This window comes from Vulpes vulpes, chromosome 16 (assembly GCF_048418805.1).
Source record: "Vulpes vulpes isolate BD-2025 chromosome 16, VulVul3, whole genome shotgun sequence".
Taxonomy (NCBI): domain Eukaryota; kingdom Metazoa; phylum Chordata; class Mammalia; order Carnivora; family Canidae; genus Vulpes; species Vulpes vulpes.
This window is the reverse complement of record NC_132795.1, coordinates 41,354,740-41,362,143: the sequence shown is the minus strand read 5'-3', so window position 1 is coordinate 41,362,143 and position 7,404 is coordinate 41,354,740. Positions and strand designations below refer to the sequence as shown.

The following is a 7,404-nucleotide window of genomic DNA, read 5'->3' as shown; positions in this document are numbered from 1 at the left end:
GGTCTAGGCTTTCCCGTATTTCTGGCCTCCACTGCAGGAAAAAAAAAATTCATCAGACTGTCCTATCCTTAATAAAAAAAGAAAAACTTCATAGTAATTATCCTTGGTTTTTGATAACAAATATACCCCTGAGTTTCTTCTTAGATAAACCCTATATTCTTTCTCAGTCCCTTGGAAATATTAATCTTACTATGTCTTTAAAATATAAGTATCCAAGGGGAAAATTGGCTGAAGCAACTCCCGAGCCTGGGAAAAAAATAGATTTCTAAAAAACAAACTGCTACTTGATATTTCTATAGACTCCTTGCCCAAAATTTAGTCCATTGCCTCCATAAGATTATATACTAAAGATAAAAATCTTAAAAATTTTATCCACAAATATTGCTAAAAGGTTTAGCTATCTAAGTGGGTAAACTTGCTCCATTCATCAGAAATACCATTTAGAGCTATTTTTTTTAATAAGACAGTGAGTTTTGTATTATTGTAATTGATATGTGGCTAAAATTTAAACAAAAGCAACAGATCACTGTTTGCATCTGCCTGGATGTTTATGTGTGGCAATGTATTTATGTTAATGTGCGATATTTTTCTCCCTCTGGATGGTAGTCCTCAAAACTAACTTGTGGAAGAGCTCTATTAATTGGCTTAAAGAAAAATATAAGCACTTATCTAGATTAATACTAGTCAAATTAGTGTAAGTCATCTCTACTAGATATTTGAGAGTATAAAATTCTAAATTCAACCTAAGAACAAAACATACAATAAAAATGATTTGCTTAATATATGTCAACATGGTAGAAAAAGCCATATATGTGTAACTTTTTAGGTTCTTTGAGAAACTGAAGATATTTGGGTCTGTTAATAACATGTTCTTTTGGGGCACCTGGGTTGGGGACTCAGGGGTTGAGCATCTGCCTTTGGCTTAGGTTGTGACCTTGGGGTCCTGGGTTCCCTGCAGGGAGCTTGCTTCTCCCTCTGCCTGTGTCTCTGCCTCTCTCTGTGTGTCTCTCATGAATAAATAAAATCTAAAAAAATAATAATAATGTGTTCTTTTTGCAACATCAAAAAAATGAGCTATGAAAATGCACGTGCAGCGGTGTTTAGGTTGGAGCCCGAGGAGGAGGCATTTCAGGCCATTCATATCCCTGGTCTTTGGGGCCTGGGAAGTCTGGTTTGTAAATTAACAGACTGAAAGAGTGATGGCGCCACTAGGATGAAGCTCGTAAGACTTTTGATGAAATTGAGTCACGAAACTGTAACCACTGAATTAAAGAATGGAACACAGGTTCATGGAACGATAGCAGGTGTAGATGTCAGCATGAATACAGTCTTAAAGCTGTGAAAAAGACTTTGAAGAACAGAGACTTGATACAGCTGGAAACACTGAGTATTTCAGAAAATAACATTCAATATTTCATTTTACCAGACAGCTTACCTCTGGATACATGACTTGGGGATGTTGAACCAAAGGTGAAATCTAAGAAAAAAGGGAAGCTGTTGCAGGAAGGGGCCGAGGTTGGGGAAGAGGAAGACGGAGGTCCCAGGCAATAATGTCTCTCAAGGTTACTATTTCAAAGTGATACATGATTGGGGATATTTTTTGTACAGGTTTTGTTTATGTCAGTTTTTATTCTTTATTTTTATTTTTTTAATTTGGAATTTTAATTATGTACATAAATAGCAACATGAGAAAGAGGAGTTCTACTGTCGGACATTATCTCTAGGTGAAAGGATTTCTGATTAGTCCACTGGTAGTATGGCATCACCCAAGATAACAAAGGAGCCTGGTATAGTTTTTCCTGAAGAAGAAAGCCAATTTACTACATTCAGCACTGACTTCTCTGCCATTCTTCTGTAGAAAATGCATGGAGTTTCCAACGTTTACCTATAACTGATTAAAATGGGCAGAGCATGGAGCATTCTGCTTATTTCCAGGTGAATTCTTCACATTTCCTGGCTTTTGAAAGTTCTCCTTCCACAAATCTTCCACGACTATGTATCCTCGTAAACCCCAGTCATATCATTTCTCCCCACTGACCTGGACAAATACAATGGCTTGTTGTGGATAATAAAGAGAGGCAGCTAGTCCCATGAACCCAGGTGGATACACCAGCTTCTTTATTGTTGACCCTCTAGCCAAAAGAAGTCCAACAATGCCAGCATAACCAGTAACACCAAGTCTTGGAAAAAATCCAGGAGGTGCATTTTGGAGATATTCATAGCTGTCTAACCCCACTGAACCAAGCTCTGCATCTTGGGCTTCGTTTGTGAGCACATTTCCTGACACCAACTTGTATATGGCTCGCAATAATGTCAGAGATGTGAAATACTTTCTTCAAGCTGGGTCCTTGGCTCCTCCACATATTTAGATTGACCCTCAGGAACCGAGTAGAGTGAAAGCTCATTAACCTTCACAGAAGTTTTGTGAGGTGAGTCCCTTTTAGGTGATGCATAGACTTTAAGGGGGAGCTGGCCCCACAGACCTCCGAATTACCTTGAACATGTTGCTGGTAGAGGTGGCTCCAGTGGGGTCCCTATGTCAGTTTTTAATAAACATAATTGTAGGACAGAAAAAAAAGAAAATGCATGTGTAGAAAATACAAAGTGGTGTATTCATAAATAGGTAACTTACTCACAATGTTAGGATGTTGCAGATAGTTCACAACTGCTTACTTCTTAACTTCTATTGGAAATTGACTTTACTAAACATTAAGAATTCCAATGAATATATGTAAATGAGGCCTACATATGGAAATAATAAGGGTAAAGAAAAAAACTGTAGGCAAAGTATACAGGGGTAATAAAGTGTGTTTTTGATAGTGAAAGGAATGAGGTATGAGAATGTATTTTTGTTTTGTTTGTTTTTTGTTTGTTTGTTTGTTTTTGAAGATTTTATTATTTATTCATGAGAATACACAGAAAGGAGACAAAGAGAGAGAGGCAGAGGCACAGGTGGAGGGAGAAGCAGGCTCCATGCAGGGAGCCCGAGGTGGAACACGATCCGGGGTCTCCAGGGTCACGCCCTGGGATGAAGGCAGACGCTCAACTGCTGAGCCACCTGGGCTGCCTGAGAATGTATTTTTGTTATGGGGAAAGTAGAGCAAATTGGCCTAATTTAGAGGTTATTTAAAGGTTATTTTAGACTAGAAAAAAAATAAAGGACAAAACTAAAATAGACATACAAATTTAGGAAAAGAGAGTGAGAGGCACTAGGAATGGAGGGAGGGAGAAGGGAGAGATTATTATCTTGTGTGGTCAAGCTAGTGAAAAATAAGTGAATTTATTATAAGGTTTTTAAAAGTGAGCTTTAATAGCATCAGGGTGTCTATGCAAAACTGGAATTTAATTTTCTCTCTGTTAAAACAAAGTTTTCTTGGATTATTGTAAAAGATTTTTTTTTACCAGATAAATAACTTGCCTGGAAAATAAAGATTCTGTGTCTTATTAGGATAACTGCCTGTACTTCATGTTCTTTATCAGGTCTTTGATTACTTAAAAAGACTGAGGCTTCTCAATATTAAAGAGAAAAGTGCTTTTTTCCTCAGATGCATTACTTTCTGTCTTTGCCTCTGAAATCTTTTATTGAAAGTTTGGTTAAATAAGTAAGTAAATATGTTTCATAGTAATCTGTCATCTTAATCACTGTTCAAACCTTTTGAAAATTTTTTACAACTTCCTTAAATCAAATTTTAAATAAAGTCTTTTTGACCTTAAACTGACTGAGATTTCCCCAAGGGTCCCTGAAAAATCTCAAAGATTTGTTCTTTGTCCCTATTAATAGAGAAATATTAAACCATTTAGGTTTATTTGCTATGTAAAATTACATGAGAAACATTGTCAAATGAAAAGGATGTACGCCTAATTTTGATTCTTTAATAATACATACTTTTCAGGACCCAAAGAGAGAGAAACCAGTTAAAAGAGGTAATCTTTGGTTCTCTTTATATTCTTCTCATGTCAGTGCTAAAGAACGTCTAGCTATTCGCCATGCTAGTTTCGACTTTCCACTATGAGATTAATTTATCTTTTCAGGTGTATCTGAACAGTTATAATTTGGTTGGTTATAATATGGAAATATTTGCTTATACCACATCCTGAACAAAACAGATTGCATGATATTGTGTGACCACTTCACAGGAAAGAGGTGTTTTGATCCTCTCTCTTAATTATTTCCCCTGGAGCAGATATTATGGGCAGTTATAACATTTAATCATAATCCTATCATATCATTTGAAGTAGGTCTAATGAGCAAGTTATTTAAAAATAAAACAGCAGAAAAAAATAAATAAAATAAAATAAAACAGCAGAGATTTTTTTTTCTCCTCAAAATTTTGTATGTACCACATACAAAATGCAACATGTGCATTTTATCATTTCGGGAAAATATTATGAATCCCAGATTATTTTGTTGGATTATAATGGACAATAGTCATAATTTATTCTTCCTAGTTGTTTCCCATGATAAAGAAAAAATAATTAATCATGTGTCCAACAGTCTGGTTTCTCAAACTTTTGACTATTTCCCCAAATTAAAATTATCCTTAAAAGGAAAAGATTTGCCAGAGTTTAAGATATTCTAAAGAATATGCTATAGGTGGGATGGACACACAGATATACCTTTGCTCCCTTCCCAAATCCCATTAAAATACCAACAAAACGAGTTTTAAAAGGTATAAACCAATAAGGGCAAAGTAAAAGAAAACTAGATTACAATATTACAATTTTGTAATACAGAGAGGAGGTGAGTGATAAGTAAGTTAGTGTGATGAAAAAAGCTAATTAGCGTGATGAAAAAAGCTAACACCTACATGCCTGCATAAAGGGAAATCAATGACAAGCAAGCTGACTCTTGCCCTAGAACCTGGAAAAGACTAGGTAACTGTGAAGGCAGGACCGCATGGCAATGCTATGAACAGGAAGATTGGTTGGGAGTCTATACAGAGAGCTGTAAACTTCCAGATCTTCTCTCCTAGGCCAGGAAATCAGATCACTGCCCTTTTACAATTCCAGAAAGAGAATGGGAGGACTCTCTTTGGGAGGATGAGCCAGAGAGACTGTACACTTAAGACTCAAGGCACAGCTAAAGGTAAGGGTACAATGTCATAATGAAAACAGGGAAATTGAGGGGCACCTGAGTGGCTCAGTCAGTTAAGCGTCTGTCTTCGGGTCAGGTCATGATCGGGGGCCCTGGGATCAAGTCCCACGTTGGGCTCCCTGCTCAGTGGGGAGCCTGCTTCTCCCTCTCTCTCTGCTCCTTCCCCCTGCTCGTGCTCTTTATCCCTCTCAAGTAAATAAATAAAATCTTTTTTAAAAAAAGATTTTTTTTCTCACTCTCCCTCCTCTCTCTTCTTCCCAGGGACTGATAATGATGTAATCCATTCCTGGACCCAGAGAATTGCCTCCCACTTCCCTTACGACACCTGGGGCCTTTCATTGGATTTTGGTTTGTTAAAAACAGTTCCCTTCTTATACTGCATTTTGTTTAATGTTCTCTTTTAATGTTCTTTTTTAAAAAGAGATTTTATTTATTTATTCATGAGAGACACAGATTGAGAAAGAGAGGCAGAGACACAGGCAGAGGGAGAAACAGGCCCCACGCAGGGAGCCTGATGTGGGGCTTGATCCCGGATGCAGGATCATGCCCTGGGCCAAAGGCAGACGCTTAACTGCTGAACCATCCAGGCATTCCAATAAATAAAATCTTAAAAATAAAGAAAGAAAGAAAACAGGGAAATTGAGTAAAAGTCTGGAGCAGTAAGCCGCCCCCTAGATCTCAACCTGTGCCAACTCAACTCTTCTCCTTTCCTCTCCTCTCCTCTCCTCTCCTCTCCTCTCCTCTCCTCTCCTCTCCTCTCTTCCTTTCCCTTCCCTCCCTTTCTCTTCTCTCCTCTCCTCTTTTCTTTCTTTCTTTCTTTCTTTCTTTCTTTCTTTCTTTCTTTCTTTCTTTCTTGTTTCCAGTGACTCAGGCTATTGAGATCTTTCTGTCTGTCTTTATAGTCTTGTCTCACTATAATTTATGCCACCACTATTTTTCTGTTGTTCCTGCAATCTTGTTTTCTCTATTAGTATTGAATAACTAAAAACTAATTGTCCCTCACTAGTACATGAGGGACATAAAAAACTGTATCAAAAGATTTAGCTTCAGAGATGCCTGGTTGGCTTAGTCGGTAGAGTGTGTAACTCTTAATCTCGGGGTTGTGGGTTTGAGTCTCACATTGGGTGCAGAGATTAGTTCCAAATAAAAGGTTAAAAAAAAAAAAAAAGATTTAACCTCAGGAAGTAACTGACATTGGTGAATCAAAACTGTACTGGAGTGCCTGGCTGGCTTACTCGGAAGAATATGCAGGTCTTGATCTCAAGGTCATGAGTTTGAGTCCCATGTTGGGGGTCGGAATTACTTAAATAAATAGATTAATTAAAATAAAAAAAATTCTGTTTGTATTAATGTAGGGAGGCACTGGTATGGGTTTGGTCAGAGTGTGTTGAGTAATTACTTGCCAATGAAGCACTGCCATTTCCTTGAAGCTGGTAAGGACCTTGGGAGACCATGATCAGAGTAGCTGTACTCACTTCCTTACTTGGCTGATGTGTCTGTGGAGTCTGGCCCAGGGGTGCAGAGGACCTAGTCTCATCTCTGCTGTGGCAGGCTGGCTCCTAGGAGAATACACAGGGGTGGGAGAGATTGGAGGAAAGCGGTTGGAGGTAGAGGGGGAACAACACCATGAGGTTCTCCAGGGGCAGGTGCTGAAAGGTTAGGATAAAGTAATTCCTCACTCAACTAATGGGGCTTCATCTATTGTGTAACAGCCTGAGAAACAGAGCCAGCATCCCTACCAGCTATTCCTTGCAAGTCCAGCAGCTGGGCCACAGGTCAGCATGGTTTCCTATGGGTACGCTTCCTGCCCCAGGAGCAGGACTTTACCCAATCCAAAGGTGGCATTTTGCTGGCCTCCGAATGTGTAGGTCCCTGGTAAATAATCTGGGTTTGCCTAATCCAGACGAGTGTATTTATTCCCCCATGGCTTGGTGATCACTTTCTGTTCTTTCAGTTCTCAGTATCCCCATACTTTAAGCTCCTGCTCTTCGCAAGGAGATCAAATAAGCAAGATAATTTCTTTCTTGGGTCTCCTGACACCATCCAAGCTCTAGAAATCATTTAACTTTGCATTTAATTAACTCTATGGCCTTGCTATTGCTATGTTTTGAGTGAGGTAACTGATACATACTGAAAGGAAATTTTTTTTTAAGATTTTTAAATTATTTATTCATGAGAGATACAGAGAGAGAGAGGAGGCAGAGACAGAGGCAGAGGGAGAAACAGGCTCCATGCAGGGAGCCCGACGTGGGACTCCATCCTGGGTCTCCAGGATCACGCCCTGGGAGCCACCTGGGCTGCCCAGGAAA

General features: G+C 38.8%; 1 pseudogene; it reads right to left on the bottom strand.

Annotated features, from left to right (window-relative positions):
- Positions 1-1,861: 1,861 nt before the first annotated feature.
- On the bottom strand, positions 1,862-2,503 carry LOC112922192 (MICOS complex subunit MIC26 pseudogene; annotated as a pseudogene).
- Between the last annotated feature and the right edge of the window lie 4,901 nt (positions 2,504-7,404).